The 12,820-nt window shown below is 48.0% G+C and overlaps 2 protein-coding genes across 6 annotated transcripts in view; one reads left to right on the top strand and one right to left on the bottom strand.

The window, feature by feature from the left end:
- The window catches only part of LOC140420825 (uncharacterized), a 51,440-nt gene extending 45,774 nt beyond the window's left edge, over positions 1-5,666 (bottom strand). Inside the window, exon 1 of one of the 2 annotated variants that reach the window (XM_072504894.1) lies at positions 5,644-5,666. The gene's annotated coding sequence lies outside the window, so the exon portion shown is untranslated. Of the gene's footprint in view, positions 1-1,556; positions 1,613-5,643 lie in introns of those variants that run through there. The other variant, XM_072504893.1, reaches the window with a different exon arrangement.
- The window catches only part of LOC140420824 (uncharacterized), a 136,215-nt gene continuing 124,720 nt past the window's right edge, over positions 1,326-12,820 (top strand). Inside the window, exons 1-2 of one of the 4 annotated variants that reach the window (XM_072504887.1) lie at positions 1,326-1,447; positions 6,529-6,865. The gene's annotated coding sequence lies outside the window, so the exon portion shown is untranslated. The remainder of the gene's footprint in view (positions 1,448-6,528; positions 6,866-12,820) is intronic. The other 3 variants (XM_072504884.1, XM_072504888.1, XM_072504890.1) reach the window with 3 other exon arrangements.

The following is a 12,820-nucleotide window of genomic DNA, read 5'->3' as shown; positions in this document are numbered from 1 at the left end:
GGGGGCAAACGTTTAAGGTCCATTGGGCAAAGTTTAGAGGGGATGTGCGAGACAGGTTTTTTACGCAGAGGGTGGTGAGTGCCTGGAAAGCATTGTCAGGGAGGTTGTGGAGGCAGATACATTAACGGCGTTCAAAAGGCATCTTGACAAACACATGGATAGAATGGATATAGAAGGATGCGGCACAAGGAAGTGCAAAGGTTGGGATCACGACCATTACAGGCTTGAAGGGCCAAAGGGCTTGTTCCTGTGCTGTTTTGTTTGTTCTTGATCCTGGGCCTGACGAAGCACGCCATTTATAGGTCCGGGCGACCAAGTAGACAATCCGGCCAGACTGTCTGCCTCTTTTCGCGGCTACATTCGCGGCCGGGTGTCCCTAGAAAGGGAGGATGCAGTGTCCACTGGCACCACCGAGGCCTTCCGAAGGGGTGTGAGTGCTTAATTGACCCCTTTAATTGCACTTTCATTTTATGTTTTTAAGTTTCTGTTGCATTCGGGCAGTGCCCTTACAGGAGCAGCCATTTTTGCTTTTCCCTAAGTTTGTTTCCTTTCTTCTACTTTGTTGGTGAACCTCAAAATAGTGGTCAATCCACCTGACCTGCACATCATTGGACTGTGGGAGGAAACAGGGGCACCTGGAAGAAACCCACAGAGACAGGGAGAACGTACAAATTCCCCAAGGCCAGAATTGAACCCGAGTCCCTGGTGCTGTGTGGCAGCAGTGCCAGCCAATGTGCATCCCTACTCTTCCCCCCTCTTTTCCCTGACTTTGTACTTATTTGTAAACCAGTATCTCTAAATCCTTCCAGTTTGGATAAAAAGGTCAGCGACCTGAGACATTCACTCCGGTTCCCTCTCCATCGAAGTTGTTTGACCTTCTGAGTGTTTCTAACATTTCCTGTTTTAAGATAGGGTTTGCAGTATCTTGTTTTTGGGTCACAGTGGATCCGTTTTCTTCGATTCATTGTTCCCTGTCTAGAGGTGAAGGAGCTTTTAAAGAACGAGACAATAACTGCCCACCTGTTCAACATGAAACTAATCACACTGTTAATCCCTCCTCAGTAACAATTTGAAACAAACTTTGCAGGTGGGATTGAAGCGGGGATTTAGGGTGATAATCAGTGCACGATGGAAAAGAGTGTAAATTCCCACCCCACAATCCCATACATCCGGGAACTGATCATCCATCCCTAATCTTTGACAGGTCTGTCCATTTGAAACCGTCACAATGCCCGGTTGATTGACAGCAGCTACAGAGCGGGTTGGGTCCTGGAAGACGGAGCGGGAGCGGCTGGTCCTCCAACCAGAATGAACGAGGGGCGGGGTTTGGACTGGGATTGGAGAATGCGCAGTGTGTGCAATGGCGACGGGAAGAAGTCGACGTGTTGAATAATGAGGGAGTTGGTGGAATGACGGACGTAGCGAGCGATGATTCAGCGGGTGAGCGGTGAGGCTTCGTAAACATGTTGTGTAAACCGTAAACCACGAAAATGAACTTCCCGCGAGCGCGTTTATACGGAGCTCGTCCAAAGTTTTTTTTTCCCCTAGTTACAGACCTGAATTCACGACCGCCATGTTTCTGCTGGCCATTGCGCCGAGTAGCGCATGCGCGGCCGCCGTTTCTCTTCGCAGTCGGGCGCATGCGCGGTGTCAATGTTTATTGGGGCAATGTTCTTCAATCATTTCAATAACAGAATACATACAGACGTACGAGTAAATAGAAACAGGGGTAGGCCCTTCGAGTCCGCTCCACCATTATGATCATGGCTGATTATATCTTTTATTGTGTCTCTCTACCGTTTTTCTCACTCTCTTTTATGGGCAGCACGGTAGCACAGTGGTTAGCACAGTTGCTTCACAGCTCCAGGGACCCAGGTTCGATTCCCGGCTTGGGTCACTGTCTGTGCGGAGTCTGCATGTTCTCCCCGTGTGTGTATGGGTTTCCTCCGGGTGCTCCGGTTTCCTCCCACAGTCCAAAGATGGGCAGGTTAGTTGGATTGGCCATGATAAATTGCCCTGAAGTGTCTAAAAAGGTTAGATGGAGTTACTGGGTTATGGGAATAGGGTGGAGGCGTGGGCTTAAGCGGGGTGCTCTTTTAAAGGGCCGGTGCAGACTCAATGGGCTGAGTGGCCTCCTTCTGCACTGTAAATTCTATGATTACTTCATCATGTGTGTCCGCCGTCGCTCTCCTCACGCTCGTTTATCATGTCTCCTTGTGCTCTTTTACTCTGTCTCTCTGCCACTCTCCTCGCGCTCTTTCACACTGTGTCTCTGCTGAGGTGACACAGGATAATGCAGAGCGATGGAGACTCAGCACGAGGTTGAAAGAGCGCAAGGAGAGCGGCAGAGATAAAGGATAAAAGAGCGTAAGGAGAGCAGCGAAGCCACAGGGTATGTGTCCAGGGAGCAGACTCTGAGGACGGAGCATCAAAGGTGGGGTTACAGGGATAGGGTATAGGCGTGGGCTTAAGTGGGGTGCTCTTTCCAAGTCTGCCAGTGCAGACTTGATGTGCCTCATGGCCTCCTTCTGCACTGTAAATTCTATGATTCTGTGATCAAAGCAAAACTTTGAAATGAGCAGAGGCAGAGCTGCTGAGATGATGTCAGGGTTCAGAGGGTGACAGAGGGCAAAAGGAAGAAGCTGATTGGTCTGCGAGGAGAGCAGCAGTGGAGCGCGGGGAACAGCAGCCGGTTGAGAGGATCAGGGTGTGGGGAGCAGCAGCGGATGAGGGTAGAAGCAGTGGAGCGAGAGGATCAGGGCAAGCAGGGTGTGGGGAGCAACAGCGGATGAGGGCAGAAGCAGTGGAGTGAGAGGAGCAGTGCAAGCAAAGGCGAGTCTGCAAGGCATGAGGGGGAGGGAAAATAAAATGACATCACACTTTGGTTGTGACGTCACTGACAGGCAGATGAGCAGAGGATGATGAGTGTGTGTTAGTCTGCAAGAGGATGATGAGTCCCCGTCCAATAGGAATCCTAGTCTCCAGTCGTCTCTAATCTCCCTGCCACTGGGCCAAGACCTTGCTCTGCTGGGACTGTGTGGTGGTTGGTGAGTAACAGCCACCCCACGTTAAAAGATTCCACGTACGGGCATCTTCCACCCAACCTACCCGAATGAATTTCGGGACCTGGAACGTCAGGACCCTCAAGGATAACCCCAATAGCAACAGAGCTGAACATCGCACTGCCATCATACTCCAGGAACTCTGAGGCCACAACATTGACATAGAACATACAGTGCAGGAGGCCATTTGGCCCATTGAGTCTGCACCGACCCACTTCCACCCTGTCCCCGTAACCCAATAACCCCTCCTAACCTTTTTGGACATGAAGGGCAATTTAGCATGGCCAATGCACCTAACCTGCACGTCTTTGGACTGTGGGAGGAATTCGGAGCACCCGGAGGAAACCCACGCAGACAGAGGGAGAACGTGCAGACTCCGCACAGTGACCCAGCGGGGAATCGAATCTGGGACCCTGGCGCTGTGAAGCCATAGTGCTACCCACTTGTGCTACCGTGCTGCCCACATCGCTGCCCTGAGCGAGACACAACTGACAGGGGATGGCCAGCTTAAAGAACAAGGTAGCGGAAATCCTTCTTCTGGAAAGGCAAACCGGAAGAAGAATGCCGTCTCTTCAGGGTCAGAATTGCGATTAAAAACCGAGTTGGTTGAACGCCTCAACAAACCCCTGCCCTGAGGGGTGAGCGAACAACCCATGACCCTAGGACTCATCCTGGCCCAGAAACAGCACAACACAGTCGTAAGTGGCTATGCTCCAACCTTAGATGCAATGGACGAAACAAAAGAGGCATTCTTCTCCAGCCTCAATCAGTCCTGTCCCGCATCCCAAAGGCAACTTCAATGCTAGAGTAGGGGAGGACGCAAACCTTTAGATAGGCAGGGAAGGCGTGGGGAAAACAGGAGCCAGCGCAGTCCTCCTCCTGACCAAATGTTTAGAACATGACCTGGTCATCACAAAGACCCTGTTCCTCCAAAGGGACAAGCCGTAGACTAATAGACTATGTCATTGCCCAGACAAGGGACAGCAAAGATGCGCTATGGCTGGAACAGACGACTACTGGACTGACTAATCTGTTCTACCATCTCCATCACTCTCGCCCAAACCGACACAGGCAGAAGTTACTCTGCCACATAAGATTTAATGTCGCTGGACTCGACCCTGAGAAGAAAGAACTACTCAGCCGGAGCCTCAGAGCTAATGTGGTGACAACCAACAAGCCAGAGCAGCAGAATGCCCACAGCACCTAATCTGCCTCAAAAGCCACCGGAGTAAGCACCTTGCGAGGAGCCTCTCGCGCTCTCGACCAGAAAACACCAAGACTGGGTTGACGAGAACAATAAGATCCAGGATCTCCTTCACCGCAATGCAAAGTGTTTCTGAACTGGCAACATCACCAAAACTCGAGTGCGAAGACACAAGCCTACAGGCAACTGAAGGCCAAGGTGCAACAAAGAACCCGTGACCTAAAGAACAGATGGTGGGTGGAAAGAGCACAGGAGACTCGGCAACGACAACCACAAGGTGCATGGCTTCTTCAGCACAATCAAAACCATCAATGGTCCAAGAACCTGGGGCCACCCCATTGAGAACCCAAAATGGAGAGGCGCTCAACAAAGACGGAGAGGTAGTCAATGCCTGCTGGAGAGAGCACTTTGAGGACCTCCTCAACCACGACACAGCCTTCGACACAAGTGTCCTCGACACCATCCTGCAAAATGCTACCTGCCACCATTTCAGCACAACCCCACCTCGCGGTGAAGTCCTAAAGCCATCAGACAGCTGAAGGACAACAAGGTATCTGACGCAGATGGAATTCCCGTAGAAGTACGAAAATGCGGCGGAGATGCATACTTAACAAGAATCCACAACCTCAGCTGTCCACCACGGGAATGGTCATCGCGAGAATATTCCTCAACTGCTTCCTCCCAGTGGCTGAAGAGCTCCTCCCTGAGTCTCAGTGCGGCTTCCGCCCATCAAGAGACTCAATGGACATGATCTTCAGCGCGCAACAAATCCAGGAAAAGTGCTGGGAACAGCATCAACCTCTGGTACATGGCCTTCTTCGATCACGCAAAGGCCTTTGACTCTGCCAACTGTGCGAGGTTGTGGAGCATCTTCCTCAAATTCGGCTACCCACAGAAATTCGATATCACCCTCCGCCTGCTCCACGAAGCTGAGATCCTCACCAACGGAACCACCTCAAACCCAATACATTGCAAAATGGAGTCAAACAGAGCTCCATCATTGCACCAACATTCTTCTCCATCTTCCTTGCAGCAACACTCCACCCCGTCACCCTGAAGCTCTCCGCTGGAGTGGAGCTAACCTACTGGACAAGCTGAAAACTATTCAACCTCCGATGCCTCCAGGCCAGAACCAAGATCATCCAAACCTCTGTCATCGATCTGCAGTACGCAGACGACACCTGTGTGTGCAAACATTCAGATGCCGAGCTACAAACCATCGTCGGCGCATTCACCGAGGCACATGAGAGAATCAGCCTCAGACTGAACATCCGGGAAACAAAGGTTCTTTACCAGCCCCCTCCTGCCTCACAAAAGTGCCTCGTATCCATCAAGATCCATAGTGAGCCCTTGGACAATACAAATCATTTTCCATACCTCGGGAGCCTCCTCTCCCTGGGAGCAGATATTGACAACAAAATCCAGCATCGATTCCAATGTGCCGGTGCAGTCTTTAGATTCTTGAGGAGCAGAGTATTCGAAGATGGAGACCTTCAAACCAGCACCAGCTCATGGTCTGCAGAGCAGCCATGGTCCCCGTCCTCCTGTATGCATCAGAAACAGACAGTGTACATCAGAAACCTCAAATCCTTGGAGAGATATCACCAATGCTGCCTCTGCAAAATCATGCAAATCCACTGGCAGGATAGGGAAACTTGGAGCTGATGCTGTTCACATATCCTGGTTCTTCTAGGAGGGTTGAGGGTTGCCGAGAATCTTATCAAAGTTTTGGTTGAGTTGTTGATCCCCCTCCTTCAACCCCTGCCACTCCCGAAACACACTCTCATTCCTCCCACAGAGAACAAGGTCTTATGTAGGTCCAGACTGGGTGGCAAGTTCCCTTCCTTGAAGGACATAGAACCATAGGATCCCGACAGTGCAAAAGGAGGCCATTCAGCCCATTGAGTCTGCGCCAAGCCTCTGAAAGAGCACCTTACTTAGGCCCACACCACCACTGTTTCCCCGGAACCCCACCTAACCTGTACATCTTTGGACGGGGCAATTTAGCATGGCCATGCACCTAACCTGTACATCTTTGGACATTGAGGGGCAATTTAGCATGGCCATGCACCTAACCTGCACATCTTTGGACATTGCTAAACTATTTGCGTTTTTACAGCAGCTTTCATGGTTACTTTTACCTAGTGCTGGCCCCACAAATTAACAGATTAATTCAGAATTCAGCTCAATTTCACAACCTGCCTTTGTGTTTTTGTGGGTTCTCTCTCACACCCTTTTTTCTGTTTTAAATCAATTTCACAGGGGAGGATTTGCAGTCAGGAAACAGAAAACAAACCTCACGTCAGGATCTGACAAGAGTCGTCCAATTTATCATCACCTGAATATCATCAAATTTTGAACATGGAAGGAAAAAGCACCGTTTCCAGTGGGGAGAAACTGTACACGTGTTCTGTGTGTGGACGAGGCTTCAGCCAATCATCTGGCCTGTCGCGACACAAACACAGTCACAGTGAGGAGAAACAATGTAAATGCGGGGACTGTGGGAAGGGATTCAAATATCCATTTGAGCTGGATGCTCATCAACGCAGTCACACCGGGGAGAGACCTTTCACCTGCTCCACGTGTGGGAAAGGATTCAGTAAGTCACCCCATCTACTGAGACACCAGCTCGTTCACACTGACGAGAGACCTTTTAAATGTCCAGATTGCGGGAAGTGCTATAAAAGTTCTGGGGAACTGATGCTCCATCAACGTGTTCACACTGATGAGAGACCGTTCAGGTGTACTCACTGTGGGACTGGGTTCAGATGGTCATCTGACCTCACTGTACATCAGCGAACTCACACTGGGGAGAGACCATTCAGCTGCTCTGAGTGTGGGAAGAAATTCACTCATCCATCCAGTCTGCGGAAACACCGGCGGGTTCACACTGACGAGAGACCTTTTAAATGTCTCGAGTGTGGGAAGTGCTTTAAGAGCTCTGGGAACTTAATATCCCATCAACTAGTTCACACTTACGAGAGACCGTTCAGGTGCTCTCGCTGTGGGAATGGGTTCAAGACATCATCAGACTTCATTGTACACCAGAGAATTCACACTGTGGAGTGACCTTTCACGAGCTTCGAGTGTGGGAATGGATTCACCCAGTCATCAATTTTTTGGCAACCAGCGAGTTCAGAAATGATTAGACTTTGTTGCTAATCAAATCCAAGACTCGATCACGATCATTGGGATCTGTTTTTGCTCATGTTCATAAAATGAAGCCCAGATAATGGTCTCAATATTCTGGAAAAGTCAGATAAATCAGACCTCAGTTCAACAGACAGGGCAATGAGTCTTTTTTATATCCTTATACAAGTTATTTCTTGTGAAGGTCTCTCCCTTTCCCTGTCTCCTTCATCCTCACCTCCAACAATAATTTGTAACTAAGACTGAGACAGTCTGATCCTGCTTCCCTTCTTCCCACTAACCCACCGGGACAAACTGTCTCTTCTTGTCCGAGTCCTGAACTCAGTACAGGACAGAAAATCAGAACAGGCGATTCTAACTCCTATGGAACATTTCTTCCTCTCTTGTTCCCCAAATCTTTAATTTCCTGTTCCACGCACTCTTCTTCCTCCCTGGGCTGAAATCCAAGTCCATCGTACAAACTGCACTATTCCTTTCCTCCACTCCCAGTTTTCTCCCTCCCTAATTCTGGTTGGGTTCAGTTTTCTGGGTCCTTTGACTCTCATTCTTTCCACAGCTGACCCCTGCTGCCATCCAGTGGAACACAGGAGGGGTCCCCCTGTTGGATCTTATTCAGACCCGAAACCCATTGACCCAGTTTCTGTGCCCGCAATGGGCAGTAGGGGAGTGGCCACCCTACAGTTTTGCATTCTATGATATTAACAAAAGACTCGGTTTGAGTGAGGTGACACTATCTTAGGAATAGAGAACTGGGATTTATCCAGGGAAGCAGAAATGTGCTATATTTCTATCTAGTCTAACGTTTCTCAAAGCTGTTGAGCAGTGGACCCCCGAGTGACACAGGCCCACACAAAATGAGTGATACAGAAAGAGCAAGAGACAGTGAGGGAGAGACAGAAAGAGAGAAGAGGCAGAGAAAGACAAGTAGAGAAACACACAAAGAAACAGAAAGGTCAAGATTGAGTGAAACAGAGCAAGACAGGCACACACATATACAGGCAGAAAAAAACAAGAGAGGCACGCAGAAAGAGACATAGAGACAGTATAAATCTCAATCAAAATTGTCCCGTGACAAAATACACGGGGGACTAGAAATAGAGTAAACCCTCTTCTTCACTGTTTCATCAAATATTCCCACGGTAATTACAAAATCGAATTTTGGTACAGATTAAAGATCCCTCCCTGGATAACAACACACAGATTAGGAGCGGGAGTAGTCACTCAGCCCCTCGAGCTTACTCCGTCCTTCAATAAGATCATGGCTGATTTCTTGCTCTTTCTGTATCACTCATTTTGTGTGGGTCTGATTGTGACCACAACCCACATTCCTGCCTAACCCCAGATAACCTTTCACCCCCTTGTTAATCAAGAACCTATCTAGTTCTGCCTTAAAAATATTCAAAGGCTCTGGTTCCACTGCCTTTTTCAACTCTCTACCCAGCTGGAAAAGGTAACAGAGAGAGCGAGACAGGGTAGAGATGGAGAGAGAAATGGAGAGAGGGGTGAGAATTGCAGAGAGAGAGAGAGAGGAATTGATTGAGATGGAAAGTGTCAGGCCATGTTCCTGCAAAGTTGAGTGCAGTGCCCTTGAAGGTACCACACAGAACATAAGAAATAGGATAAGTAGAATCAGAGAAGTATAGGCCATTCCGCCACTCGATCCTGTTCCTCCAGTTGATAAGATCATGGCTGATCTGATGGGGACATAAATCCACTTCTCTGTCTCTGAGGAGAAAGAAACCGTTTTCATTTAAGGTTTGTAACGTTTCAGCTGAACTGCACCGCATCAGTGCACAGGCCTGAAGTGTTAATTATGTTTCTCGCTGCCAGATGTGGCGAGGGAACTCAAGAAGAAGAAGAAGAAAATCTCCAATAAGAACCGGAATTGGAGAATGTAGAGTGAATCTGCCCAGAGACAGTCAAGGCATCCTTCCCTTTAAGACGCTGAAACATTGACTCTGATGTTATCCGTGAAATTAACTGATCTGAGACATTGAAAGGATTCTCGTTACTGCACATCAGGAATCTAAACCTAATATCTGTATCAGCTGTAACCTTGTAACAAATATCTCTTAACTGCCCTCTGAAATGGCAGAGAAAACTATTCAGTTCAAGAGGAAAGAGGGATGGTCAACAGATGCTGGCCTTAACAGCCAAACCCACATTGCTTAAAATACTGATTTAGCTCAGTTGGCTGGACAGCAGGTTCATGAAGCAGAGCAAGGCCATACTGGCTGATGTTATTTATGAAGGCTTGCCTTCTCACCTTGCCCCTCGCCTGAGGTGTGGTGATTTTCGGGTTAAATCACCACCAGTCAGCTCTTCCCCTCATCCGGGACTATGGCGACTTTATCTTTTACCTGCTTAAAATAATAGTTTTTTTGAAAATTACCAATTAATATTTTGTTTAATTTCCTGGCTAATAGGACAACATCTATTTGTGTCTAATTATTAAATACCTTTGACCTTTTTATGTCTCCATATTCACAGAGGAAAGGAATAATGCTGATAAAGTAGTCCAAGTGGAGCAATGTGAAATATTGGGTAAAATAATCATGATAATTGGATATAATAATCGTAATGAAAGATGAAGTGTGAGAGGAGTTGGAATCCTTGAAAGTGGATAGGTCGCCAAGGCTGGATGGATTGTTTCCTAGGATGTTGAAGGAGATCAGGGAGGAAATAACAGATGCTCTGAGGATTACTTTCCAATCTTCACTTGACACATGGGAGGTTTTGGAGGCTTGAAGGAATGTAAGTGTGGTTGCATTGTTCAAAGAGGGTGCAAAGGAAATGCCAAACAAATCCAGGTGCCCCCTTTCATGATTAGCTGCCGTGTTTCCTTAATTAATTTCAACTAGTGAGTCATTGGCTGGAAAGCACTATGTGATGTCAGCGAGAGATTGAAAGGGACAGCCCTTTCTCCCCGTGTCTACGTGGATTTCCTCCGGGTGCTCCGGTTTCCTCCCACAGTCTTATCAAAGATGTGCAGATTAGGTCGGGTTATAGGGCAAGGATGGGGAGTGGGCATAGGTGGGGTGCTCTTCCAGAGGGTCGGTGCAGACCTGATGGGCCAAATGGCCTGTACTGGAGGTATTCTATGATTCTATAACCCCAGCCTAAACAACCTTTCTTAACTGAAACGCTCTAGCCCAGGCAACATCCTGGAGAATCTCCTCTGCATCCTTTCTAGTGCAATTGCATACCTTGGTTTGTGGAAATAGAATTAGGCTGAAAAACATAGTCATGTGGCAGAGAAACTGATTACACATTAGAATCATAAAATATTTGTCCCAATATTTCTCCATAACTTGTGCATTTTGTGGAATATAATTCAAAACTTGGGGAAGTGTAAATATCACATGGCTGTGAGATTATGTATTATCTTGATATTTAACAATAAATGGGAATATGGCAACTTTCCCTCACACTCCAAGATAAGCAAGTTTTAATGTTTAAGCCTGGTTTCTGACAGACGACCGTTCGCATGTCAGGCGAACACATTACCTGTTACACTTTAGAAGCAGCTGTGTGTTAGTTTCTTTCAGTGATGAATATCTGCCGTGTATTGTCTTGTAAGTTTCACAGGAGCCGCGGTGATTAGGTTGGTGGGTTTTGGAAATTGGAAGGCACAGTGCACAGTGGTTAGCACTGCTGCTTCACAGCTCTAGGGACCCGGATTCAATTCTGGCCTTGGGTGACTGTTCGTGTGGAGTTTGCACTTTGATGTATTTATTTATTTATTGTTGCATGTACCGAAGTAGATTGAAAAGTATTTTTCTGCGACCAAGGGAACGGTCACAGTGCGTACACAGTAGACAAGAAGAATAATCGACAAAGTACATCGACAAATAAATAATTGGTTACAGTGCGTAACAAGGACCAAACAAAGCAAATACGACATGAGTAAGAACAGCATAGGGCATCGTGAATAGTGTCTTACAGGGAACAGATCAGTCCGAGGGAGAGTCGTTGAGGAGTCTAGTAGCTGTGGGGAAGAAGCTGTTCCATTTGTCTGGATGTGTGGGTCTTCAGACTTCTGTATTTTCTATCTGATGGAAGGGTCTGGAAGAGGTCAAAGCCTGGGTGTGAGGGATCTCTGACAATATCGTCTGCCTTCCTGAGGCAGCGGGAGGTGTAGACAAAATCATGGGAGGGTGACAAGCTTGTGTGATGCATTGGGCTGAGTTCACCACACTCTGCAGTTTCTTGCGAACTTGGGCAGAGCAGTTGCCATACCAAGCTGTGCAGCTGGATAGGATGCACATCTATGGCACATCTTTAGATGTTTGGGAGAGTCGATGCAGACATGCCGAATTTCTTTGTAGTGGTGACTTTAAAAAAATTTAGAGTACCCAATTATTTTTTTCCAATTAAGGAGCAATTTAGCATGACCAATCCACCTACCTTGCACATCTTTGGGTTGTGAGGGTGAAACCCATGCGGACACGGAGAATTTGCAAACTCCACATGGAGAGTGACCCAGAGCCAGGATTCGAACCTGGGTCCTCGGCAGTCTAGGCAGCAGTGCGAACCACTGTGCCACCGTTCCGCCCTTGAAATAGAGACATTGTTGAGCTTTCTTGACTGTTCCTTGGTTTTACTGACATTCGGAGAGAGGTTGTTTTCAGTACACCATGCAACCAAGTGATCTATCTCCCTTCTGTAGTCTGACTCGTCGTTGTTTGAGATACGACTCACCACAGTCGTATCAACTGCAAACTTATACATCGAATTGGGAGTTAAATCTTTCCATATGGTCGTGTGTGTATGTAGGGAGTACAGTAGAGAACACAGAACATACAGTGCAGAAGGAGGCCATTCGGCCCATCGAGTCTGCACCGACGCCCCCACTTCCACCCTATCCCCGTAATCCAATAGCCCCTCACTTTTTGGTCACTAAGGGCAATTTATCATGGCCAATCCACCTAACCTGCACGTCTTTGGACTGAGGGAGGAAACCGGAGCACCCGGAGGAAACCCACAGGGAGAACGTGCAGACTCCGCACAGACTGACCCAGCGGGGCATCGAACTTGGGACCCTGGCACTGTGAAGCCACAGTGCTATCCACTTGTGCTATCATGCTGGCAAAAGAGGACAGCACACATCCTTGCGGGCGCCCAGTGCTGAGGACTATCGTGGAGGAGGTGCTGTTACCTAGCCTGACACATTGCAGTCTGTTGGTGAGGAAGTCAAGGATCCAAGTATACAGGGAGAGGTCAAGTCCAAGATTGCAGAGTTTGGCTATTAGTCTTGTCGGGATAATGGCGTTGAGGCGGAGCTGTAGTCTATGAACAGAAGTCTGACGTAGGTGTCCATGTTGAGGTGTTTGAGTGTTTTTTTTAAATTTAGAGTACCCAATTCGTTTTTTCCAATTAAGGGGCAATTTAGCGTGGCCTATCC

Source organism: Scyliorhinus torazame, chromosome 5 (genome assembly GCF_047496885.1).
Source record: "Scyliorhinus torazame isolate Kashiwa2021f chromosome 5, sScyTor2.1, whole genome shotgun sequence".
Classification (NCBI taxonomy): Eukaryota; Metazoa; Chordata; class Chondrichthyes; order Carcharhiniformes; family Scyliorhinidae; genus Scyliorhinus; species Scyliorhinus torazame.
The sequence above is the reverse complement of the archived record's forward strand: the minus strand, read 5'-3'. Positions and strand labels throughout refer to the sequence as shown.